Source organism: Uranotaenia lowii, chromosome 2, assembly GCF_029784155.1.
Source record: "Uranotaenia lowii strain MFRU-FL chromosome 2, ASM2978415v1, whole genome shotgun sequence".
NCBI lineage: Eukaryota > Metazoa > Arthropoda > Insecta > Diptera > Culicidae > Uranotaenia > Uranotaenia lowii.
In genome coordinates this window covers 139,414,882-139,442,172 of record NC_073692.1, presented here as the reverse complement: position 1 = coordinate 139,442,172, position 27,291 = coordinate 139,414,882, and the positions used below count along the sequence as shown (strand labels likewise).

Genomic DNA, 27,291 nt, shown 5'->3' with positions numbered 1-27,291 from the left:
AGCGAAGTAAAGTTATATAATCTAGATTAAGAAATCAACGTGAGAATTATTATGAAAGATTCCAATTGCAAGAGATCGGTTTAAACTGTAGATTCTGGTTTCAAAATTTAAAAAAATTTCAATCAGAGTCACTTAAAAAACACAGCCAGAAAAAATCACAAATATAAAATAACATTTGAATCAAGTTTTCAATAAAAAAAAAGCACAGTGTTTCAATTATGGAAAAAATAAATAAAAAAGATAAAATTTTATAGGTCATGAACTTGTTTGTAATCTTCAAGGGAAAATTTAGCTGGAATCATATTTTTAGGTCCGTTGTTTGACATTATTTGGTCGCGATTCGACCAGACCGAACTGAACGCCATAAACTTGATTTCGAGAAAATCGAGTTCAAAGTTCACAGCCCTACCAATTGATACCATTTCATTAGATATCTCATTTAATAATTTTAATATCACATTTAGACTCTTAAAAAGCCGTCGAGCATATACTGGTCGATTTCTGATTACACAATAAGCCGTAAACTGAATTTTTATAGCAATATGTTTGCACCCAGTTCACTCTGGTCGAACCAAAATGTTTGAAAAATTACCATGCGCTATCATTTGACTGGGCAATTTGTTCTAAACGTAGGAGCCTACTAATAGGCGCTTTACGAGCAGCACCCAACTAGTATGGCTGATGCTTGGAAAATGATTTTTTTCGTTGAGCCAGAGTGAACCGAGCCATACAAATTTCGCACTTTTGAAGTCCGAAATATCTTTGATTGTTACTTACCGGTTGCGTTCTGAACGACAGTGAGCAATAAAATAAAGTATCTTTTATCATTAAATGTTAAAAATTCTAACATCCTCTTGAGTAAATTGGAAAACAATACTCAAGGGATTCGGTTCAGTCTGGCGGAGCGAAATTTTTACAAATGCTTGAAATCCGAAATATAAAGTTTTTAGCCACGGGAACGTTCTTTATCATTCAAATTATCAGATATTAGTTCGAGACGAGCCGACGAACTGTTTTGAATCGAAAAAACCAACACACATAAGATTATTTCGCACAAAATTAGTTTTCTTGACCAAAACAGACATTTTGTCTTTACCTCTAAGGTGGCTCTCAGTTCACTTTGGCACAACGCATTTTTGCCATTTTCACTGTCTACAACATTGAAATTTTCTAATAAAATCAGAAAAAATAGGAAAAATGTTCTGATTTTCATTGGACAGGTAGTTTATCATGTTTCGCATCCGCTGCAATAGATAACTCAATTTTTTTCCAATTGGCGTTCAGTTCGGTCTGGTCGAATCCAGGCCATTTATGCAGCAGATACTTCAAAAAAAATCTCAACCTAAAATCTTCAAATTTTATTCGAGTTCCCAAGAGTAAAAAATATATCCGATTTAAACTGCCAAATTTATTTTCTTAATTTTATTTATTTATCTATATATATATATCTGTATATATAAAAATGAATGTTTGTCTGTCTGTCTGTTCCCTATAGACTCGGAAACTACTGAACCGATCATCGTCAAAATTGGCATCTGAGGGTTTTTGAGGCCGGGGATGGTTTCTGTAATAGTCAAAACTCCATCCGACTTAAGGAAGGAGAGGCTTCCATACAAAATTTGTAGTTTTTCGAAACAAACTAAAGTCATGACATCCATTTTCTTGAGATTTTTTTTTCCTTTGGGCGGTTTGTTTTTCGTCTCTATGGTCGAGGCGTCGCGTCGCAAAAGGAAAGTAACCCAGGCATAGCATACTGATCAGTAGGAATATTTTGGCGCGTATTTCTCAACCAAGCATATTTTCTTTGAGGGGTTTGTTTTTCGTCTCCATGGGCGAGCAAACGTCGTCGCAAGAGGATAGTAACCAAAGCACACTGTTCATTGATTGCTGGAAAATTTAACAATAAGGCGCCTGTTTCTCAAACACGTGGGGCGATATGCAACCTAGATGTGTTTTTTCTTGCTTATTTGATTTGTACACAGCACGTGGTATTAAATGACGCCTAGATGTGACACGGATTGGTATTTTATCAATCGAATCAAAACCAATTGAAAGATTCGCAAAAATACTACCATATTTAGTTCGTGTTAATGTAGGTAGCATTCGACTTTTCATTCAAGGAACATTAGAACATGTTCAAACGTTCAACTTTTTCTGTTAAAAAAAATTAAAAATTATGTTTTTTCTAGAAATTGTTACTTCGGCCCAAATACACAACTGAAACGAATTTAGAAATGAAAATGGGAGCTTTTTATTTTAAATAATTCTGAAAAAGCCATCGTACTTTTTGCTTACATACCAATTCAAGTACGTACTTAACATGAAAAGTGTTTTTGTGTTACATGGCTGCATAAAAGAGACTTTTGATCCGCTTCTTTTTTGAAAAGTTAGACTTTAGAACTGATACTCAACTGGAAGCAAAACTTTTATGAGAAATTTTAAGTACCTATGCCCTTGAAGTGTTTAAAAAATATTATCTCCTGTCAACTTACACTGTGGGGCAAGGGAAACGTTGAACTTTTAAGAAATTCATCTTCAAAATGATTCTATAAGTTGGAAAGACCAGAAGGGGTATTCTGAATGTTGAAACGGAAGCGGATATTAAAAATTTTTAAATGTCTTTGTAATGAAGATCATTTGCTTTGAACAGCATTTGTTAAAAGTGGAGTAACAAACATAAATTTATACTGCAGGAATACAGCAGATACAACAAAGAAACTTGATAAAACAAACAAACAGAAGTATGTACGTATTAAATCCATTTTAAAGCCATTACCCTGACGTATCTGAAAATAAACTTTGCATTTACACCTGCGCCAAACTTGGGACAAATGTTAACTTAGAAATTGTTTTTGCCAGCATTTTTGAATATTTGACTTTCAAAGAGAAAATAAAAAACGCTGAGAATTTATTTAGTGATGCAGCTTATATTTTTTTGAGTATTTATATTTTTTTTCTTTAATAAATTTATTATTAAAAAAAAATTGCATTGTATAAAATTAATAATTTTCATACCATGACAAGTGCTGTTTGGGTAAACTTCAAGCTGAAATGTCTCATGTCCACGAGTTTGACATATGGCGAAACATTTTTTTAAATTATTTTGGCAGAAAAAGGGAAGATATTCAAACTGCTTCGAAGGGCAAGGATGGCGAAAAAAGCTGTTTGTAAATGGTTATTAAAAATCCTTTTCATTGTTTTTTTTTTGAATTTCTAATGCTTATTTTTTCAACTCCAAAAAATATACCATTTAAAGCTAATCAGGAGCTGGAAGTGCTTATAATACAGAATATTAGGAATATACTCAAAAAATTGTCCCGATTCACGCTATTGATCTGTTTTCAAAATTCTATCTCCATAAAGTACAATGCGAATCTTTTTCTTTCAATTAGAAGTTTATGTAAACTCCAGCCGGGTAAATCAGCCTACCTTCTTCAAGCAGTGGGGGACAAAATTGGAAAAGATGGGAGAGCTCCCATGTAAGTTTAAGATTAGGAGCTTTTCAAAGAAGGGATCATATTTTATAAGAGAGTTTTTTGCGTACGGATATTTGGCATAACTCAAAAAAGATGTTAAAAATGTTTTTATGGAAGTTCGTAACTTCTCACTTTGGGAAAAAAGGTGGAAAATCCATAAATTTTTACATTGTTTAAGTCATTATGAAGCTTTAAAAACAGAGTACAAATTTCAGATCTTGAAAAACAAATATAGCGATCAAGTTTCAGTAAATAATATATACCATCTTTGAATTGTAATTCGAAACTCCAGCTGCAGCTCTCATTTCAAAGTTGTTGGATCTGAACTACGATGGTTTGACTTTTAAAATGGTAATGCTTGTAGTTAATCAGAATTAGCTTGTGACTAGCTCATTTATCCAATATCAAAAAGTTTCTTTTCTGCGGCCTTGCATCATGCTTTCCATATTTACAACAAGACTGCAATTCCTTTTTTTCCTATCAGTTCCTTATTAATCATTCAAGAAATAACCCATTAACACTTCTTCCCTTCCATTACCCCTATGGGCGGGACCTTTGCACGGGCCTGGAGAGTGAAAAGGTGTTCTTTTTGCCGTTTAAAATTAAATTTTAAATTAAATTTTAACATAATTGAAAGCGAATTTCTTTTCATCGCATCTAAGCTTCTGTATTGTTTTCAGTCTAAACATATCTTAATAGTTTGAAGATTAATAGAGCCACTTTTAAGAAAACAATAGGAGAAATCTATGATTCAATAACACTAAGAAACTCAATGTTAATCATTAAGACATTGTATTTATTCATAATATGTTTATTACATTTGATGAATATGAATTCCGAAGGGTGACATTCAAATCCACTTAGGCGACTTCAACGCAAAGATTGGCTCCGATAATCAGGACTTTGAGCGCATCATGGGGCGCCATGGCCTAGGACAGATGAGCGAAAACGGAGAGCTGTTTGTAGAATTTTGTGGCAACAACAACATGGTGATCGGTGGATCGCTCTTCCCCCATCGACCAGCACATAAGGTCACTTGGGTATCCCGAGATGGCCGAACAGAAAATCAAATTGACCACATCTGCATCAGTCGAAAATGGAGAAGGAGCCTTCTTGATGTCCGCAACAAACGAAGCGCAGACATTGCATCTGACCATCACCTCGTCCTTGGCGAGATACGACTGAGAGTTGCGCGTGTCCAACGGCGCGAGGAGAAAGTCGGGTGTCGATACGACGTCCGCCGGTTGGAGAATCCAGAGGTGAAAAGGGCATACGTTGAACAGCTAGGATCCCGAGCCTCGGAGCTGCCGACGGACGAAACAGTCGAAGAACAGTGGTGTGGAATCAAGAATGCCTTTATCACGACGAGCCATGGTACTCTCGGTAAAGTTTGTGGAAGACGAAGTGAATGGATGTCGGATGAAACCTGGAGGATGATAGATGATCGGAGAAAGGCGAAAGTCGGAATTGAGCAGGCATGTACCGGGTCAGCCAAAGCAGCCGCCCGCTTACGATATGCGGAGCTGGAAAAGGCAGTTAAACGAGCTTGTAGACGAGACAAGAGAGCCTGGACAAACTCCCTAGCCGAAGAGGGAGAAAGAGCCGCCGCCATTGGAGATATCCGATTATTATATGATATTTCTCGCCGCCTTAGTGGTGCAAGGACTAATGCAAGAATGCCGCTGAAAAACCGAGCAGGTCAGCTGCTGACAGATCGAACAGATCAGCTCAAGCGTTGGACTGAGCATTTTGATCAACTTTTTCGAGTTACAAATAGCAATGGCCAACAGAACCCGCAGCTCGAGGCGCCCACAGTAAGTCGCATTAATGGCGTCAACTCGGAAGCGCCCTCGCTGGCTGAAATAGAAGCGGCAATCAAGGACATGAAATCCAACAAGGCGCCTGGAATCGATTGCATTCCTGCTGAAATAATCAAAGCCGACCCTGCCTTGTCAGCACAAATGTTGCACCGTCTATTCGCTGACATTTGGGATACTGCAACATTCCCGGCCGACTGGATGCAGGGTATCCTCGTAAAGGTCCCAAAGAAAGGAGACCTAACAGAGTGCGGTAACTGGCGTGGCATAACTTTGATCTGTAAAACCCTCAAAGTACTCTGCAAAGTGATCCTGAACAGGATCCAGGAGAAAATCGACGCTACACTCCGACGGCAACAAGCTGGATTCCGATCCGGACGATCATGTGTGGACCACATCACAACGCTACGAATAATACTGGAACAAATCAACGAATTCCAGGACTCTCTTCTGCTGGTGTTCGTTGATTTCGAAAAAGCATTTGACCGACTGAACCACGAAAACATCTGGGCTGCTCTTAGACGACGAGGGGTCCCAGAGAAACTAGTCCATCTCATCGAAGCACAGTACGAGGCATTTTCGTGCAAGGTCTTGCACGACGGTGTCTTGTCCGAACCAATCCCGGTAACTGCTGGAGTGAGACAAGGATGTATTTTGTCACCGCTGCTTTTTCTCATCGTAATGGATGAGATCTTGACTGGATCGATTGACTGTAGACCAAACCGAGGATTGCCGTGGAATCCTTCAACCATGGAGCAACTGAACGACCTTGACCTGGCAGACGATATTGTTTTGCTCGCCCAAACACAACAAGACATGCAGAGCAAACTCGACGACCTCACCGAAAGCTCCAAGGCAGCAGGTCTCAAAATCAATGTCGGAAAGACCAAGTCGATGGAAATCAATACAGAAAATCGTTCCAATTTCGTGGTAGCTGGACAACAGGTTGAGACAGTGGAGTGCTTCCAGTATCTTGGTAGCCAGATTACGCCTGATGGTGGGACCAAGAAGGACATCGAGACCCGGATCAGAAAAGCCCGATTTGCGTTTGCGAGTCTCCGAAACATCTGGCGGTCACGCCAGATCTCTCTACGAACTAAGATCCGAATCTTCAACTCAAACGTCAAATCCGTATTGCTGTACGGGTGTGAAACTTGGTGCACATATGCGGTGACGACGCGAAAACTGCAAGTTTTTGTGAATCGCTGCCTGCGGAACATCATCCGCGCTTGGTGGCCTGGCAACTGGATCTCAAACGTTGAACTTCATCGCCGGTGTCATCAAAAGGCGCTAGAAATCGAGATTCGGGAACGTAAGTGGAGATGGATTGGGCACACGCTGCGAAGAGATGAAAACGAGATTTGCAGAGAGGCGCTTGACTGGAATCCAGATGGGCATCGTAGAAGAGGCAGGTTCAAAAGCTCGTGGCGGCGAAGTCTAGCCGCTGAAATCCGCACAGTTGACGAGAACCTCGGCTGGCAGCAAGTGAAGACGCTGGCTCCGGATCGCCAGCAGTGGAGATCTTTTATCTCAGCCCTATGCGCCGATCAATCGGCGCTGGACCCTTAGATAGATGAATATGAAGGTCTTCTTTTGTTAAATGGAAGCGTCTATCAATACAATATATTTTTTAATTTGGTTTAAACTTTTATTTTTTTTTATTTTATTGGAGACATTTTAACCAACTTCTGGTTATTCGCGTCTTTTTGGTTGAAACTTGTTTGTTAATACAATAGATCGTCTCATTAAATCAAAACGCTTATGTTTATCAACTTTTAACAATAATTCTGGAGGAATGTTAAAATTTTGTCGATTTTTTCATTAATTTTGAATGAAAGCCCACCCTTCTTTTTTGGATTCGGAGGGGTTTGGAATTATTATAAAATCCATTCTCGGTCTCTAAAACGGCTACAAATAAAGTTTTACGTTGATCGGTTAAGAAGTTTCCTAAAATTGATCGAATTGTGTGAAATTTCTGTTAATTTTGTATGGGAGCCCCTCTTTTCAGGATTCGCAGTGATTTGAAAGTATTATAGAACCCATTTCTGGTCTAAAAAATGGCTACATATCAATTTTGACTTTGAACGATCTTTCTAAGAGAATGTTGGTGTTCAAGGATTCGAAGTGAGAACGCTGAAGAAAATAAGGCAGTTGAAGGAAGTAATTTCATGAAGATAGACGCGTTTGGAGAGGAAAAAAAGAAAATGTCCCTGACGCTGGAACGTCCAGTCACTACTGTCGGTTCAGTAGTATACAAAAATTGTTCGAACTGTGTAAAATTTTTGATAATTCTGTATAGGAGCCCCCTATTTTTGGATTCGGAGGGGCTTAAAAATATTTTGGGTTAACCCCCCCCTCCGATGAGGGTCCAAAAAGATGAACGAATAAAATCATTCAAGAGTACCAATCTTCACACGGAACTAAAGCCAAAACTACGAAATCTTATTCCAGGTCAATACTTGTACTATAGTTTTGAAAAAAAAAACCAAAAAACTTTTTGATCGAAATTTAGTCCCGAACATCCAATTCCAATAAAAATGACTTCTTCTCGTTTTTTGGATTGATTTTTTTCGGTGATTCAATGAAATAACTGCCGTGTAGTTTACGTTTCGGTTTACTTATTTTATTTCAACCATCTTCAGAAACTAATAGCTTTTTTACACCCGCTGGGGCGGTCACATTGATTTTTTCTAGTCACTGTTGATGCTGCTGCTGCTGCGGCTCGCTGTCGATAGCGAGCCGCAGCAGCAGCAGCATCAACAGTGACTAGAAAAAATCAATGTGACCGCCCCAGCGGGTGTAAAAAAGCTATTAGTTTCTGAAGATGGTTGAAATAAAATAAGTAAACCGAAACGTAAACTACACGGCAGTTATTTCATTGAATCACCGAAAAAAATCAATCCAAAAAACGAGAAGATAACAACAACGGTGACTTAAACATTTAAAGATAAAAATGACTTCTCAAATCGCTCAGATTTTTCCCGAATTCTTGCATTTTATTTTCAAAATCAAACAAAAATTGTCATTGAATTATTTTAATTATGTTCTTCGTGTCTAATTTTTTTTGAGTAAATAATGTGAACAATTTTCAGAAAGCTTTAAATTTCATTTAAAATTGTATTTGATGTATTTCATGTCTTATTTTTTATTTTTCGATAAACAATAGTCAAAGTGTTTTTCTTCATGGTTTCTATTTAATAATTTTAATATTGGTGGATATTGAAAAAATATCCAGATTTTCTACGGCCCGGACCCTTGAGAGAGAATATCTGGAAAGCTTAGACTAGAATAATTCTGGATTTCAACTTTGCTAAAAAAACATTCAAGTCTGTGATAAGAATTCGGATACTGTATTCAGTTTATTGCTACTGAACTTCAGTTTCGATCATCATTGGGAAAAAAAATCTTTTTCGAATCTCGGTTCTGCTTTTCAAACTTTCATGTTCGAAACTAATCTTTTCGGAATATGAAAAAAAAAAATGTTTACAATCAAAAACCAATATTAAGATTTGAAAAATTAGCTTTAAAAAAACTTCATAATGATGATCCAGAATTTAATAGTCTGAAACGCAATTCTTCTTCAGATTCACAAGTTGAATTTTAAATAAATAACTGAAGAAAGAATTTAAATTGAAAGCCAACAATTAAAAGTCCAAATAAGAGATTTTTGGTTGAGAATTATGATTAAAATTTCGCTGTTTGGCTTAGAGTTAATAAGAATTATTAACTGAAATTTCGATTCAAAAATCGTTTTCAAAATCGGAATTCAGATATAGAACTCATGTACTCAAAATCGGAATTAAAATAAAAAATTCAGATTCACCTCGAAGTTAGGTTAATCAAGATTGAAATATCAATGTGAGAACTTTCATAAAAGATTGAAATTACAGGCGATCGCAAGTAGGGGAGAGTGGGGTATCGGGGGCCATGGGGAAACGTGGGCCACTTTTAATATCTCAGATGTGTGTTGAGATAAAAATCTCAAACCAACTGTCATCGTCGTCGCTTTGCGTGAGCATATATTCCTATATGTTGTTGACTGAAATACGCATAATATGTTTTTTTATTTATCAAGCTAAAAAAAGTAAAAAAAAAATTACTTACACAATTTAAAAAACACCAGCAAATTTCATCGATGGGAAACCTAAAGTGCATAACAAAAATATGCTTATATGCTTATGATCTTAGTTTTGTCATTATCTTTCACGTGGAAAAGGAATTTTTGATGAAACATCATTAAATCACACAAACGCAACCAATTTGCAAATCATAACTTGTGGGGAATCGTGGGCCACACATCTTGAATCACCTATATTTTTATGTTTTAAAACACATTCAGAGCTTAGAATACTTTTTTTTTTTTTATTTTTGTTTCGATTATAGTCGTTTTACCATCTTTATGGCATTCGCGACTTTATCAACGTTGCAGTTGGCGGATCGTTATTGAAAAACTATCCGGTACAACTGTGTTCGATGTTTACTCTTGGGCTCGAACTCGCGGACATCGGCTCAGGAGACAACAGACTTGCCAAAGAGCTTAGAATACGTTTTTCCCATCTGTAAAATTTTCTTATGCTAAATGAAGAGTTATGAAAAATATGTTGTCCATCTTATATAAGAAATTTTGCCAAAACGTTCGCGAGCCAGGTTTTGGAATCTATGCGATCATACACAGCTCTCTTTTTTATTTCATCATCTGAAATTGCTTTTAATTAACTGAATGATTTAGGAAATCACAGTTTTGGGTAAACTCATAAACTTTGCATGTTATTTGGTCAATTTGGATTTGGTGGCCCACGATTCCCCACCATTTTTCAAAATCAAAAAAATATTGCTTTTTTTCAAACAGTCAAAATTTGGGAAAAATAACTTATTAAAGATTAAAAAAAAACACCTTATGATACCTTGAAAATGTAGAAAACCATACAACCTTTTATTTTCATTTTATCTATATATATATATATATATATATATATATATATATATATATATATATATATATATATATATATATATATATATATATATATATATATATATATATATATATATATATATATATATATATATATATATATATATATATATATATATATATATATATATATATATAAGCAATTATCTGTATGTTTGTTTGTTTGTTTGTTTGTCCTCTATAGACTCAGCCGTCTTAAGAGCTAGAGATCTGAAATTTGGCATGGATGCTCATTAGGACCAGGAATGATGAAAAATGTTTTTAGATTTTTGGACGACCCCTTCTGAAGGGGGTCTTCCATACAAGAGAAATATTGTTTTCACGTTATTGACGTTATTTTCCGTCGGATTGTGATGAAAATTTGCACATAAGTGTTTTGAGAGACGAGCAATCGATTACAGTTATCAAATTTAGGGTCAGGGGTCGGCCAAAGGGGTCGTCCAGATCAACTGATTAATGTTTTTGCGATATTGGCGTTATTATACACCGGATTGTGATGAAAATTTGCACATGAGTGTTTTGAGAGACGAGCAATCGATTACAGTTATCAAATTTAGGATCAGGGATCGTCCATATTCACTGATCAATGTTTTTGCGATATTGGCGTTATTATACACCGGATTGTGATGAAAATTTGCACATGAGTGTTTTTAAAGACGAACAATCGATTACAGTTATCAAATTTAGGGTCAGGGGTTGGCCAAAGGGGTCGTCCATATTCACTGATTAATGTTTTTGCGATACCGGATTGTGATGAAAATTTGCACATGAGTGTTTTGAAAGACGAGCAATCGATTTCAAGTTTCGAATTGCGGATCAGAAGTCGGCTGAAGGAGTCGTCCATACCCAACTTTAATGTTTTTGCGATTTTGACGTTATTCTACATTGGATTGAGATGAAAATTTCCGCATAGGAGTTTTGAGGGACGCTCTTTTGCTTTCAGGTTTCAAATCTTGACCCAGGGGTCGGCAAAAGGGGTTATTATCTGTTCACTGTTTTTACGATATTCTCTTGATTGAGCATAGAATTGTAATGAAAATTGGCACATGGGAGTTCAACAGAAAAGATATTTGATTTCAGGTGTCAAGTTTTCAATCCTGGTCAAAAAAAAGGCCGTCCATGTCAGTTGCTCACTGTTTTCGCGATATTGTCGTGATCATGCATCGGATTGAGATGAAAATGTTCAGATGAGGGTTATAAACTATGACCAATTGACTCCAGGTAGCATGTTCCGTGTCAAGGGTCGGCGAAAAGGGCGTCTATATTCACTGATCACTGTTTTCAAGTTCCTGACGTTATTTAACACATAATTTGAAAAGAAAAAATGGCACAAGGGAGTTTTGAGGAACGTAAAGTTGGTTTCAATTATCGAATTTCGGGCCATGGGACAGAAAAAGAGGGTTTCATTGAAAGTTCAGTGTTTTGTGCAATAATTTTGTTGGAGGCAGTTAATTGATACCAATTTAAGTGTGAAGGTCAAGCAAAAGAGTCGTGTACATAAAGAAATAGTACATGTTTCTGCCATAATGTCTAGATTTTGCAACCAATCGAGAAGAAAACACTCTCACATAAATTTTAATAAAAAGTCAATCAACCGTTTAATTCGAATTTCAAGTAATAGTAATAGTAGCGACTTTAAACACTGTTGAATTTTTTCCCCAAAATTGTCGAAAGAATGTTTCGAATTCATTTTCTAAACTCATTTTGACGTACCAATGATTTAAAGCGAAACGAAGTTCGTACGGGATCAGCTAGTCTATATATATAAAAAGCAATTTCTGTGGGTTTGTTTGTTTGTTTGTTTGTTTGTTTGTTTGTCCTCTATAGACTCAGCCGTTTTAAGAGCTAGAGAGCTGAAATTTGGCATGGATACTCATTAGGACCAGGAATGATGAAAAATGTTTTCAGATTTTCGGATGACCCCTTTTTAAGGGGGTCGTCCATACAAAACAAATACTGTTTTCACGATATTGACGTTATTTTTTGTCGGATTGTGTTGAAAATTTACACGTGGGGGTTTTAAGAGATGAGCAATCGATTTCAGGTATTAGATTTTGGGTCAGGGGTCGGCAAAATGGGTCGTCCATATGAACTTTTCACTGTTTTTGCAATATTGACGTTATTGTACATCGGATTCAGATTAAAATTGATACACGAGAGTTTTTAGGGACTGGCAATCGATTTCAGGTTTCAAATTTTTTGTGAGGGGCCAACAAAAGGGGTCGTCCATATTAACTTTTCAATATTTTTGTGATATTGACGTTATTATACATCGGATTGAAAATAAAATTTGCGCTCGGATATTTTAAGGGACGGGCAATCGATTGCCGATATTAAATTTTATGTGAGCTGCCAGTTAAAGGGGTCGTCCATATTATCTGTTTGCTATTTTTGCTTAAGGGGGGGGTAGGGTCTAACACTTTCAAAAAATCGATTTTTTTATTTTTTCATTTTCTTATTGTAAAACATTTCAAGAATGTTGTGTCAAATTTTCAAGTCATTTGAAGCAAAACTGTAGAAGTTATAGGCCTTTATCTCCTCCTATCTAATACTGCAAGAAAGCAAGAGCAGAAACTTCAAACGCGTTTTTCTCGAAAGCACATTTTTAAAGCCCGTGGACATCGTCATTTGAAAACGTCTTATCCGATTCTTTTCAAATTTGGAACATATTTTCTACATATAAAATACCAGACCCCAACGTTTTTGTTTTTTGATTTTTTTACTTTGGGGAGATTTTACAGGTGAAAAATGACGGATTTTTTCGTGAAAAATCGTAGTTTTTACTTCAAACAGCCACAAAAATTTCATAAAAAAAATTTTAAGTTAAATGAAAACGTTGGGGTCCAGAAAAACATCTATTAAAAATATTTTGCTCTGATTTTTTGACTTCAGATGATTCTGTGCTGAGATACAGTGTCCACCGCAAATCCTGTTTTCTAAAAGGCATCCTCGAAAGTGCTCCGTCACCGGCTCATTTTTCAATATTTTTCTACGAAAAAATTACTAAATGTTCTTTTAACAATGCTTTGTATAATGCACAAAATTTGAATACATTTGTTTGAACGATAGCTCTAGAAAAAAAATCGTGAAAATGGTGTTTTTTTTTATACCCGTTAGACCCTACCCCCCCCTTAATTGACGTTATTATACATCGGATTCAGGTGAAAATTGGTAAACGAGAGGTTTGAATGACGTGCAATCGATTTAAGGCATCAAATTCAGTGTAAGTGGCCGACGAAAGGGGTCATCCATGTTACCTTTTCAATATTTTTGTATTATTGAGATTATTATACATCGAATTGAGGTGAAAATTTGCACATAGCAATTATTAAGGACGAACAATTGATTCCAATTATCCAATTTTGGGTCAGGGGTCCGCCAAAAGGGTTGTCCATATTAACTATTCACTGATTTTTTTTAAGATGTTGACGTTATTATGAAATAGAATGATTTGAAAATTTGCACACGGGAGTTTTGAGAGAAGAACAATCGATTTCGAAGTTTGAAAAAGAGGCCCCCGAAAGGGGTTTAATGTTTTGACAACGATCGAGGCCAAATTTATACACGGGGGTTGGGACGGTCAATTGATTTTTGATTTCAATATTTGAATCAAACGACAAACGACAGGGGGTCTTCCGTATTAACTGATAAATTTGTTGTTTTGCAATAATTTTGCATCGCATCGAGACGAAAATTCGTATACGAGGTTTTTTTTGCCACTGTCAATTGATTCATGATTTCAAATTTAGTAGCATACGACAGAAAAAAGTGATCGTCCATATTATGTGTTCCACATTTTTGTAATTATTGCCTAACAATGCATTTGGAAACGCATCTGAAAATGCCTGGCAATTGACATTCATTCAAACTGTTCATGACATATTCTGAATAAAATGCGAAACGGAGTTCGTATGGGATCAGCTAGTCTTTTATAATAAAAAAGTTATGGAACAACGAAAAAAAGTGGCCCATGATTCCCCACTCTCCCTTACATAATTTTAATTCTGAATTAAAAATTTAAGTTTTATATTCAATCAGAGTCAGTTTGGGACACAATCCAAAACCCCAAATCACAAATATAGAAAATAATTTAGATTTTTTTGGGAAATCCAGATTTTTTTAAAAATTTAACTGAAACACATTTTACTGGTTTTATATTGAACATTATTTACATTTCAAATTCTTCTTAAACAAAGTTTCAAACTTGAATCTTTAATTTTACTCGAGTTCACCAGAGTCGAGTTTATTCTGATTTGAACCGCATACTTTATGTCTTACTTTTAAATATTTCAAAATACTTGAAAAATGTTTACCAATGCCTCAAATGGTAATGCTTATGTTTAAAAAGAACTAGTTTACTACTTTCTTATTTAAGTAAATTTAGAATGTTTTTCTTTAAAATGAACTCTTCTAATCCCTAGTAAATTTTTTCAAATTTCTTGAAAAATATGGCAACTTCTAGGACTTGTTTTTAAAGGTTATAAATTAAAATAAATACCATCAACGTAAGACAAATGCATTGTTATATGGAACCTTCAGTTTTTTTATATTCTTTATGCATGCATTGTTCAAGCGAAAACTTAATAAAATTGGAAGATTTTTTTTTTTATTATTCTTCATTCGGCATAAAAATACTTTACAGATATGGAAAATGTAAAATTTATAAAAATTCCATTTCCATATGCAATACACTGAGTCGATTTGGGGTCATTTCAGAAATTCTCAAAACCTGGGGTCTAAAAAGCTTTGTTTTAGATCAAAACTCATCCATGGTTTTTCGCAGAATTTTTATGTAAAGTTTACATGAGTAATCTGAACTTTAATATTTGTATGGGAAAATTAAATATTTTGTACTGAAAAATCGACATCATTTTTGTATCTTTTGCACAGAAATTTTTTTGATTATTACGTGTCACTGAAACTGTAACTTTTAAAATAAATCAATCTGTAAATAACAAAACCTGTAGTTTTAAATTGTTTTCCTTGAAAGTTAACGAAGATTCATTTATTATTACAGCTAATGTCCTGTTAAAAAGTTGTACACTGAAAATTTAATGTCACGTAATTTGTTTCTCGACCTGTAACATTACGGTTAATGTCCTGCTCCTTTTTCGTTACAGGATATTTGCGTAATTTTACAGGAAATAATTTTTGCTGTGTGTGGACCCAAGCCTGCTCATGGTTGTAGTGTCAATTTATAAATTCTTTGAGGAAATTTTTCGCTGAACAGCTTTATCGAAGATCTTAGTTTCGTATCTTATTACACACACTTGTTATTAGGTGTTTAAAAGGGGCCTGTCTTTTGGCATTGACAAACAATACATTCAATTGTCATCACTTCTCGAGCTTCACTAAGTATGCATTGCATTCATGCAGTTATTTGTTGTTTTCATCGACTTGTTTCGGCGAAAATTAAAACGAAAATATCTGCCAGTTGGTCCAAACGTTTCGAGCTACTTTTGGCGTTTCGCTCTTCCTCAGTGGACCTTAAAATTAAATTTATTTATTGTATAATTTTCCATTTTACAAGAGCCAATAATCATACTTTATCTAGCGATCGTCGTACTGTTATTCGCTGTCTGTTGTTTGTTTTTGATGTTATGTTTACATTGATCTGTCAGTGTCTTGATCTTTGGTTAAATGGAGTTGTATACTGATTTGAAATTAATTGAATCTTTCTGTTTGTTAACAACATCGTTGTCGCCTCTAATTTTAATGTGGAACATTTCTGCACAGATTCTGGTGTTGTATTTCGAAACTTTTTTCAAGATTTTGGTATTTTAAAAATCAAAAACATGACCGTACTCGATACTATGTTGTGCAAGTCCGGTTCCTCCTATCTTTTTGGTTTTAACATCGTTTTAATGTTGTTCCAATCTTTTTTGTAAGAATTGACTTGTTTATCCAATGTAGGATTTTTCACATCCTCCACATTTTATGTTGTAAACCACATTTGCTGTTTTATCTTTGCTTGTGGTCATAATCGATGCGGGTTCAATAGTTTTTGATATTTTTTTTTTATATTTTAAACAAATTACACTAGGGAACAGCAATTTTAGTTTAATGGGGTGGGTTGTTAAATAGCTGTTTTTTGAATAATTTTGCGTCCCGAATCCGAATCGTTTGCCAGATTTTGAATTTTAGCTTTTGTTTTAGTTATATGGCGTGTGGAAATTTTCAAATTGATCGATTTTGAGTAAATCTGTTAATCTGTTAACCTCAAAATGTAAATATTGATGTACCTCGGAAAAATTTAAATTGTGTTGCCTTGTGTTATTGATGTTTTTTGTTTAAAAGCTTTGTACAGTACATTAATTTTTTTTAAAATTTTTTTTACTGTTACCAAGAGATGGGTCTTGACTCGATCATTCAGTCTGCGAAATTTTTTTGTGGGGAAACTAATCCAGCTGTATAAAATCTTCAATTTTTCCAGTTTCTCGGTGTTGCAATGGAATTACAAATTTCTCCCCGATATTTCTTCAATTATTCATTAAAAAGCTTGTTATGCTCGGTTTTAATAAATCTCATCAATCTGAATTCATTATTAAATGCTGTTGTAATCACACTGAATTTCAACTTATTTTTACTCACTTCAAAAAAATTTCATTGTCTTGCTATTTTTAAAAATGATCATCTTTATAACTATTTTGAATTATCATCGTTTCTACGAAAAAAATAACTGAAATTAAATAATTGATATTCATTGTTTGGAACAAGTGGTCAAAATATTTTTTTTCAGGCAAAAATTGAATACCCAAAACCAGGGAGGAGAAACCCGTGGCCTGCCTTAATGTTTTCTTCAAAGGATGATAAACAAAATTTATATGACTTGATCAAATTTGCACTTATCTAAACTTGCCCCACAATCATTCAGGTTGTTTACTTTTTTCTGGCATTTTAAGCATATCTTTTGTTCGAAATTTTCAATATCAGGTATTTGAAAAGTCATGCTGAATTTTTGTTTTTAAGTGCATTCATGAATTCGATTTAAATTTAATTTTTCAGATTTTTTTTTGCCAACAATTTGAATTTATAAAAAAATTCGTGAACCTTATAATTACAAAAATTAAAAAAGAGTTTTTTTTACGTGAAAACTGCCGACAAAATTTCAAATTTTAATTGGCCCGTTGAACATAGGGAAAAAAACAAAAAGGTGAAAAAAATTGTTTACGCAAAACATATCGTATTAACAGCGACAAGAAAGGTTGCAAGGTTGAAAAGTTTTTCGATGAAAGCTTAAACAACCTCATACGCATGCGAGATAAGGATGCGGATAAAGTTTTTAACCAAACAAAATGGTTGCTAACTCCCAGTTTTAATATTGCCCTAAAAACCATTGAAAATCACTTGCTTAATTGAATTATAGAGCTAAAAAATAAACGTTTTAAAGTTATATTTTTATGAACGATCGATGTGCCTGATTATAATGCAACCAAAATATTAACCGAACTAGGAAGATACATTTGTTTGAAAACAGCTTATTATTCTTAGTTTTTTCAATATATCTCGTTTCAGCCTAAATATTCTTATTGAGTTTGTTAAACAAAACTGTTTCATTTGAATTGAATTTGAATTTTGAATAATTTGCATGTATAAGCTCTGCCTGAAATGTTATGGTAGAAAAAAATAAAATTTATGGTTAGCTCCTACGACGTTCGTCTTATACAAAATTTCTACACTTTTTACAATCTGAAAACTTGATGAGCACATAATAGCTCCAAAATGAAAATTTCAAAAAAATATTTTTCTATCTCACTACTAGGCGATTTAATCATCTTTTTCAAAAGCTCAATTTATAGTACTTGTAATGTTGGTAAAATTTCCCGAAGACACTATAAGTCTAGAACGCTTCGTTTTGACGTAAACAAGTTTGATCACCTTTTAGTATCATTTTTCACTGTGTGCGTAGATTCAAAAGGTTGTTCACGCCTGCTCAAAACAATATGAATGGGCTGGAGATTTTTTTTATCAAAAACAGGCATAAATCACATGTGAGCGATACAAGCTGTCGAACTGTTCAATTTTTTTTATTTTTATTTTTTGACGATCAAATTATTATCTTGACGGTCTTTCACAATATTTTTTTATATCGCTATTTAAGTTAGGAATGTAACAGAACATGCTTTAAGAAGAATAGGATAGGAATGGAAAACTCCCCATATTTTTCCAAATGATTTTGAAATATATATTTTCAAAGCAATTTTAGGAGTGCATTACTAAACCAGGAAAGTGCAGATTGATTTGAAATGGGAAGAAAACAACAATGAGAAGACAATATTGGAAAAGTTTGAAAAATTTACAACATTTTCCTAGCTAGAGTACCGAAAAGCTTATTTTCTTCACATAAGAATCAATCCGTACCTTGGTTCGCTCTTTTTCTTACACTGATGGACTCACTCTTTATCATTATTGAATGCCGGCTGCTTTAAAGGTGGATCATGATGCTCAGCTCCACGATTTAATGCTAGTTATTCTTAATTTTAAAAACTTTTTTCACTGGTTCTTCTCTGGCTTCACACTTATACGGATTCGGCTACTTTTGCCAGATTACGCGAACTTCGTGACAGAGGAAGGTGCATTAACTTCTTTTCGTTATTTTCCGTTTAGACACTTTTTTCAAGTACTCAACTTGCTCGCATTCGATTACTTACTCACTCACTCACACTTTTTTGTTGTTGCTATCTTTCTTCCACTCCTCGTCAGTGCCCAGCAGCAGAAGAAGGGCGGCAAAACTCGAATGGAATCAAAATTCAATTCACTTTCCTTTCATATTTTTTCCGCTTATTTACAATTTCACTCGTTTTCTTCGGCCTTGCTGCTGGTTATCTCACGTTATGATTACCTTCACGTGTTTTGCCTTTGCTTCTTACTGTTTGGTTATTCTTCTTATTTTCTTGAATTCGATTCACTAGTTTGTAGCAGAAGTTGTTGAATGTGTCTGCTATTGTTTTGTTAAAAACGGTGTTGCTGTTGTTGTTGATGATGATGTTATGTAGCCAATGCTATTGTTGGCGTTAATGTTGTCTCGAACGTTAAATAATGTTTAGCCTACGGTTCGGTCAAAGATTCTGCAGCACTGAAGAGTCGAAGTTCCCGGTCAATTGTTGGACTTAGAGGGCTGCCAAACGGCGTAACAGAAACGGGTCACTGCAGCCTTTCGCTAGAGAGTGGTCAAACCAAATGCGAAGGCTTTCAGCTGGGCCCGTCGATTGGGCGACGAAGTTTTGGTTTGGTTTCTTCCGTGATTTCTTTTCGTTTGAAGAATGCAACTGTCCGCTGTCCGCTCACGCCCCAAATATTGGCTGGATCCTGGTCGAGAGATGTTCGTGTTCGTTTGCCTGCCTTTGGAGGCTTCCGTATGTGTGCTGCAGATCTTGATTGGAGTTTTATTGCTTCCTATCGCGTCCCACCTGTGTCCAAGTCTTCAAACTTGAATCCAGATCGTCTGTGTCAACCTCACTTTCCTCGAAACGTCTCTGCGGTCAGAGGTACACTTTTTTGACTTGTTTTTCGCACCTTTCGACACTGTGCTACTAATTTCACAGAGCAAGGAAAACTGCAAATGCCATTCGCTCGTGATTGAATGCCCACTCAGCCTGTCAAGCAATACTTAATATGGTTGAAAGATGAAAGAGCATATGATGGGATCGGGGCCAATCTGCAATCTTTCTGGTCAATCCTGCTAAGAGTCAGGCGGTGTCAGCCTTTCCGGGTCCCAGAAAGTGCACCTTCCTAGAGGCGCAAAAAACAAGTCGGTGGGATGGCGATACGATGATGGTCCTAGATAGAGTGAAAAAAAAGAAATAAATCGGAATAAGTTTGAGCTATACGATTTTTTACAATTGCGGAGATCACTATATGTTTCCAAATGCAATCATAGTTTCACCACAGTATGTATATGAATAAGCAACATGACATGTTATCAAACCTCCACCAAATATCTGAATAAACACTTTATAGAACGACCAACTGATGTAGATTTATGCCATTTATGCCATTTATGCCGTAGTATACACTCGTTTGTAATTCAAATTCCGGTCACGGCATACAGAGTACACTTCTGTGGATTGGTGGTTTTAGCATTTGTGTGATGCTATCATATCCTCGAAAGATGTACGCTTAGAGTTAAGAAAAAGGAATCTCTTCGAGGAAAAATAGTTTTATTGAGATCCTGTCTGTGTTTGTGTTCATAATTAAGCCAATCTGAATACATCAGGAGTTGAAACCTTTGGATGAGGACCAGCTATATTTTTTTTAAAATAATACTTCCACGATTGATCATTAATAGTGTTTTCGTTTATAAGCAGTGGAAACCTAGTAACCCACGAGTTTTGTCCTAACTGCCGTCGTTGTATGTATGTATATATGTTGGATATCCACCATGGGTGCACGGATTCACCGCAGTTTCTGCCTAAGTATGTGCCCACATGCATTCTTAGATTTATAGGTTCGACAAATCTCCAATGCAACGCGTAAACCATACCCGAACCCCATGGCTTCGTATGAGCTGTTATGGATGAATGTTTGTGTTGATGTAGGTTTATTTTGGAAGAACGAGTCAATCAGGTGGGCTAGTTTACTTACAGGTATTCCGGCATCCATGTATATACCTGGTCAGCTGGTAACTGGTGATACATTCTTATTATATAGTCGGTTATATGAAAACACATCTTACCTGTCGGCCACTATGGGATTCGAACCCCAAAGTTTTCTTGCCGATATCGGGAATCGAACCCAGTACGCCTGGCATACCAAAACCAGACTCACGCCAGCCTATCCACTAGACCACATCGGCGCTCTTTTGCCCTAACTGTTGTCATTGTGTTCGTTTATTAATTCAGAAGCCAACCAGTTTTGCCCGAGGTTTGCATCGCAAGCAGGCGGTTGCAACCCGTAGAATTGTGTTGAGGGTAAGCATAAGGTTGAGAATAGCAACCATATATTTACATCGTCCAGGGTGACGATTTTGTTTGTTTATTCAGAAAAGTTTTGCCCTGCGCCAGTGGAGAAAACGAAAACGGCATAAGTTTCGATAAGAATCCTACCTCCTAAAGATAAAATAATAAATACGCTGACCAAAACCATGTGATATGACTGCCATCAAGCTGAGTTTTTTTGTGATAAATTATGAAAAGAGTTCCAAATTAAATATGCATTCTCAGTAGTGCTCCAGGAGATGAATAAACGTTATGTTTTTGGTCGTTTTTATATTGAGTTAAGTAATTTTTGATTTCGATTTTCTTTAATCATAATATTTTTATAGACTAATCATACATACTTCAGAAATAAGGAATCCATTATTGTTTCATATGTTTCCAAAGATAATTTACACTCTGTAAGAATGCCTCCAATCCACTGTTAAGCGTATTAAATTGGGTTTTTATTTATTGATCTGGGATATTAACGTGATACGCCAGATCTGAATAAAGATTTATCACTTTCATCTTTGCACTCATGCGTTTAAGTTGTTAAATATACACATTATACAATTTCTGATTTACGATTACTAGACCGCAGCTAGCTTTGTGTGGAAGTTTAAAACTAAATTTTTCTTAAACTTCCATAACTTACATTGCTGACTTTGATGCCTGAATTGACAGAAAACAGTAAGCAAAACGAGATATCAGGGTCAAAATGATAGCCTAATTTAATGTCGCATTTTTCCCGATGGCAAAACAAGTTTTCATTCGAGCATCAATATGCCGAAAGGTTATGCCAAACTAATATCTAAATAAGGTATTGAGAGCCAAATGAAAGTTTGGTACCAAGGGGATGATGATGGGAAGTATTAAAGAAAGATGAGATATCAAAGAAAGAAAGAATACAAGCCGTAAATGTGATAAATTTCTCGAAAAGGATACAACGGCTCACCGACAGGAATTGAACCCGCAATTTCCACTTCAGTACAACGGCGCGTTAACAAATAACACCACGGTGAAGGCGTCGAAATAGGCTCTAGCATGCGTATATGTTGAGCTCCATTGGTTGACTGCTGGATCTTCTATCGATACACTCCATGTATATCACGCATGTGTTCATTGCCCACCTGGGTTGCCAACAATTTTTTTCCAAATTCAGGGAGCTTGAAATAAAAATCAGGGTAAATCAGGCTTACATAAAATGATCGAAGTGCCTTTTTTGATCACCGTTGTAAAATGTTGTGGAGCTGGTACACTGTACCGTTCTTATTTCTTTAAAATTAACTACATGCTCACTGTCACTTCAACCTTTAAACGCGATATTGTTTTATTTTCACGTCATATTTCCTATCAAAGATTGACCAGCTTCCACACATTTTACTGACGAAACATAGCACGTTTCAAATACGTGATTCAGCAGTTGTTTGAAATTTACCTTTTTGGACTTGGTTTATTCAAACTTTAATATTTGATATACTAATCAAAGCCTTTGGCAAAATTTTTCATAGTAGTTCTAGCGAAGTTAAGCTTAAATGTGACAAATTCCAAAAGTTTTCTTATCAAAATATATGCAAGAACAGTTATATAAACTTGAAACAAAAACTCCGATTTCTATAGAAATGTGAACAAATGTTTGCAAACGACAATCATGTTATCCTGTCATTCATCTTCTAATCAATTAATTTTGATAAAATGTACGTTTATCTAAGTTGCTGACTCTGAAACACAAATCAATCATTCACTCCGTTTCATTACTTATTATTTTAAATATTATAAATTGGCTGATTGTTGGGTGAAAACATGATATGTTTATATCCGTAAATCATCCAGCTTTTTCTCAGGAATTTCACAATACCTAAGATTAATATTGTAGTTTGACCGAATTTTAGTTTAATTACAAGTACTGTTACATATATTTTAGAAATGCGAAATTGACTCAGATAAAAGTGGATAAAACAAGGCAACAGAATTCGAATTTTTCCGGGGTGCCAAAAAATTTAAAAAAAGGTTTTGACTGGTTTGAAGACGCAATTCAAAAAGATATGCAATTATGTTTTGACAAAATCTGACAAAAAAGTTCAGGAAGCTAAAATATTCTTAAACCAGTTATAAAACTTTGTTAAGAGATCTGAATCCTATTGAAGTATGAAGTTATTGAGTTCAAGGTTGGAGTGTCGACGAGCTAGCACTTAATTTCTATTGAGTTTCGAAAAGATCTGTACAAATTTTCTGGCAAAAAATTCAGGCAAAATCAGGCTTATTTCCATAAATCAGGGATAAAACGAAGCTAATCAGGTTATCAGGATGGACCTTCAAAAATCAGGCAAATCCTGAAAAATTAGGCAAATTGGCAAATGAGTTGCCCACGGTTGATCTCTCTGTTGCATCTCTTTCACCACCTGAATTAACAGATCTACGCATTTTAAGCACTTCCAAGGATCTACGGATAGATGCAAGAAATCTACTGATTTTCAGCATTTCAGTATCTACGGATTTTCGACGGATTTAAAAAACTTTAGGGTTTCTGCGGATAAATGAAAATCCTACCTGAGGACCAATAAAAAAAGGTCATAGAGTTTCATTTCGCCAATATCAGTACATTTTGCGTTTTTCGTTAAACCAACGGTGGTACTTGTCGTATAGTTCAGTTTTCAAGTCGTTTGCCTCCAGAGCCGATGTCCGCGAGTTCGAGCCCAAGAGTAAACTTTTCGGTGGAGACAAAAAGTTAATTGCTGAATTGTTCGAACTGGTAATCCTTGATCCTACTTTCTATTTTCCCAAACAATATTTATCAAATCAACATGGTTTTAAAAACAAAAAATCATTAGCAATTTATAAAACTAGTTTACTCAAAAATGGGTGATCTTTTTTCTGTGTTGAGGCTAGCAAAAGTTTGTTTACATGCTTAAAAAGTGTTGTGCAGTCAATTTGTTCGGATTATTTATTTCATCATTGCTATGTTTCGTATTGCTTTCAAACTAGAAAGAAAATTCTGCACACTTGAAGCACTGGAAAAGGTGTTACCTACAACCAAATAGAAAAATGGGTCGAAGTACACCACACAAGCGTGAAAATATCATCGACAAATATACGAGTTTTCTTAAAAGGATTTGCCTAGATCCGGAAGCAAATCTGGTTCCAATCAGCCCCAGTTGGATGCTAAAGTAGTCACTCATATCAAACGTAACCTAAATGAAGCAGAAATTAACTAAAATAAATCCGAAGAGCAACAATCTCGAGCAAAAACAAGGGCGTGGAAGCTTTACGAACGGTTTCTGGACATCAGCAACAAGTGCATCTTAATGGAAAACGAACCCAAAGAACAAAAACTAGTATGTCAATATTTTTGTACCTGTGGTCTGCGGTCAATTTTTTTCTTCACAAATAGGGAGTAGAGTAAATTCTCAAGTTTACAAAGATGAATGCTTGAAAAAAATTCCCCTGCACATTACGCCAAGCCTGTATTGCAGTGGCTTTCAGACAATAACATCCAATTCATCGAAAAAACGTCAAATCCCCATTGTCCAGATGTCCAACCGTTTGAACGATATTGGGCGATAGTTAAGAGGATCTTTAATATTTTTTTTTTCAAAGCATGGAAAAATTCAAAAAAAATCTAAAGGCAGCATCAGGAAATGCAGAAAAGCTACTGTATAGAACCTGATGGAAGGCATCTCATCAAAAGTGCGATTCATTTTTAAAACATTTTTTTGACTTTAAACCATGAAATTATTTCTTAACATACTTATCTTAAGTAAACGGAATAGGAAAAATTAAAATAATAAACTTATTTCATTTTTATTCACAGAGCGATGTTGCTAAAGAGTGTTCGATATCTTCATACCAAAGCTACCTATTGAAAATGCAAACTAGGACGTCTAGGTATATGGTATTCTTGATTAGATTGGTTTCCTAGTAACCGGAAGAAAGCTTAATGTCCGAGGGTCTGCGGATGTGTTTTCTAGACAATTTCCTACTAAATCGGGGGTTGCGCAAGGGAGCCACCTAGGACCAATTGTGTTTCTCTTTATTTCAATGATGTTCTCTTATTGGTTAACGGACCAAAAGTCGCCTACGCTGCTGATCTGAAATTGTGTAGTGCAGTTTAAGGCAAGAAAATTGCTGCGATCCCCCGGGATTTTTCTTGTTTATAGTTATAACACTTTAAATTCTTATGATATCCAAATCATATTCATTTTACTGGGAATTCAATAAGCAACCGTTTGCCACTTTCTTTTTCATACCCAAATAAATTGGTCCAGAATGAAGTCTGGAATAGCTTTTTTTTTTTAAAGATATTTTTAAAAAAGGATTTTGATATTTAAATGCTCTGTGCTTGTTCGAAGAAAATATAATTTCTATGATTTGTAAAATTTCAAATGCCTTTGCTACTTCATCAAGTTTTTTTTTTCTTGTTTTGTTTTTTTTCAAATCTTTACGTTCCAGACAGGATGTTTGGAGCTGAATGAACTTTTTTTTAATTTTAGAAGGTATACGTAATAAGGTGTTATAAAGTTTTAAAAGTTTCAACCAGATTAACAGTACCAAGAATAAATGAAACAATCATCGTTTTCTTTTATTCATTTAAACATTTATGAGCTTTCTTTTCAATAGTGCCTAGTTTGGAAATTGATAGTTTTGCATTTCCACATATTGAATATTTCATTTTGCTAAATTGGATCTATCGATTCATATATTCAAATGTCTTCTGAATAGCTTGAGCATTAATTATCAGAAGAAGTATTGTCACTATTCTCAACAAGTTTCAATTGGTGAAACTAATAAAGGAAAAAAAAATATTAGGTATAGTTATGTTCTTCTCAACAACTGCGAGTGAAATCGCTTAATGTTCATCAACTGAAAAAAGACGCTTTTTTTTTAAAATAGCCATATGTGTGAAGAATTGCTTTCAGGTGAAAACTGGAAAGCGAATATCTTCTGGGAAAAAGTTAAAAATCTATTTTCTTCCGTTTTACATTTTTTTTCATCTAACAGAGGATCCTTGACACCGATATGTTAAATTTCTATTAACCCCAAGATAAGTGCCATTTGTAAAAATGGCACAACACTATTCATAGTATGAAATTTTGCGATTTTTTTCATGCTGCAAATATATAAATATCAACAAATTTTCATATACCATTCTGTTTTTCGTTATCTATCATGCATTTGATATGTTTCCTGTATTAGATTATCTCCTCTTAATTTTTAAAATCATCTTTTTTATATCGACTTTAACTTTATCATATTTATCGAGAAATGGATGCTTAAGCACTGAACAAAGAAAATTAGAACATTCAATATTTGTGTATGTACGTACATGGAATTTTTGTTCACAGCAATTTCAAATCAAACGGTCATGAAATCGTTTTTTACTTTGAGATCTTGAATTCTAAATCAGAAATGAAATTCAAAAAAGTCTTTGCAAATCTAATTCAGTTTTCATTACCTCTGTTTTGGATCTTGAATGATATTTTCGTCGAGACTAAAATTTTTATTTTCCAAGCTTCTTGTATTTGAAGATGTTATTGAACCAATTATCTGTTCTTGATTTCTGATACTGAGTGTTGGATCAAATTATGAATTTTATTTTTACAAAGTCAACCCTTTTATATCCTTAATTTTGTTTAGTTTTTTAGCACCTTAGTATGAAAGGAAGAAGTGGATAGTATCTAACATTTCTTTGGTATTCTGATGAAATTCACATATAATTACAAAGTTAATATCATTCCATTCTCAAACTAACTCATTACATTCTTGACGTTTACAAAAACCAAGTAAATCAATTTATGGTCGTCTTATTCTATTTATAAAAAATTAAACGTTCTCTTGGTGTTATACCATAAATATGAACAGAAGATTCTGTAATGGAATATTTCATTGTTATCTGTTCAGTTGTTTTGGATATGTCAAAACTTCCACAGTCATACGTAGTACCGGAAAATAAACAAAACAAAATAACGGAGTAAAAAAAAGAGATCAGAATTTTTCCCGCGCGTATCCTGGTCAGGCATTATTCTATCTAAAAACCTAACAATATCCAGGCATTTGATTTCAAAATTGTCAATCCAAAATCCGGGCAATACCAAGCAAATTTGGGCTAA

The 27,291-nt window shown here is 34.9% G+C and overlaps 1 protein-coding gene across 5 annotated transcripts in view; it reads right to left on the bottom strand.

Annotated features, from left to right (window-relative positions):
- LOC129744889 (uncharacterized) overlaps positions 1 to 27,291 on the bottom strand; it is a 161,652-nt gene that overhangs the window by 97,542 nt on the left and 36,819 nt on the right. For 3 of the 5 annotated variants that reach the window (XM_055737640.1, XM_055737643.1, XM_055737644.1), the window contains exon 2: positions 18,666 to 20,048. The gene's annotated coding sequence lies outside the window, so the exon portion shown is untranslated. Of the gene's footprint in view, positions 1 to 18,629; positions 20,049 to 27,291 lie in introns of all 5 variants that reach the window. The other 2 variants (XM_055737641.1, XM_055737642.1) reach the window with 2 other exon arrangements.